The 751-nt window shown below is 63.5% G+C and overlaps 1 protein-coding gene across 1 annotated transcript in view; it reads right to left on the reverse strand.

The window, feature by feature from the left end:
- The window catches only part of ARSG (arylsulfatase G), a 19,905-nt gene that overhangs the window by 16,838 nt on the left and 2,316 nt on the right, over positions 1–751 (reverse strand). The window lies entirely within an intron of this gene.

Raw genomic sequence — 751 nt, forward strand, 5'->3', positions numbered from 1 at the left:
CCCCCCAGCCCCAGAGGCACCTCCACCACCCGGCAGAGCCACCCCGCTGCCACCTCGCCCCATGCCACTGCAAAGACAGAGGGATGGAGGACAGAGGGATGGCAGTGTTTCCTTCCCTCCCTCCCTCCCTCCCATCCCCGCTAGCCGGGATCCCGCTGCACGTTACCCCCAGGAAGGAGGCACAGCCCAGCTCAAAGGCTTTGACCTTCTTTGTAAATGGTGGTTTTAAACACGCACAATCCCTTTAGAGGAGATGCACCAAAAGGCTTCTAGGGTGAGCGCTGCAGGACACCGGTGACAGCCTCGGTGCCTTCTCCCTCCTCCAGTGGGCTGGGAAGCTGAGCCACGGAGACCCCAGATCTGCTCCCCAAGAACTGCGGGGCAACACCCATGCCCCCCAGCATCACACCAATGCCAACCTCCCCGGGCACGTGCAGGGCTCCCAGCTAGAGCTGCTCGGCTTTACCTGCCCTGCAGCATCCGCTGCGGGATGGGCATGTCCTGAGCCTTGCAGACCCAGATCCTGCTCTCATACATGGCAGAGCTCAAGGGAAAACCAGCTGTGATGGGGAGAGGCCACGAAACCCCTTGGGCTCTGCAGCCCAGGGGAAGCAGCCCTGGGGACACCCCGCAGCATGAGCAGAAGACAATTGCAGCGACCCACGAGGTCTCCCGGAGAAGGGGACGGGGGACGGCAGGTGGCATCTCACCTCGCCCGCCGGATGAACCGCGCTGCCTCCTCTGCGTAGCG

This window comes from Pygoscelis adeliae, unplaced genomic scaffold (genome assembly GCF_000699105.1).
Source record: "Pygoscelis adeliae isolate BGI_AS28 unplaced genomic scaffold, ASM69910v1 Scaffold75, whole genome shotgun sequence".
NCBI classification, from domain to species: Eukaryota; Metazoa; Chordata; class Aves; order Sphenisciformes; family Spheniscidae; genus Pygoscelis; species Pygoscelis adeliae.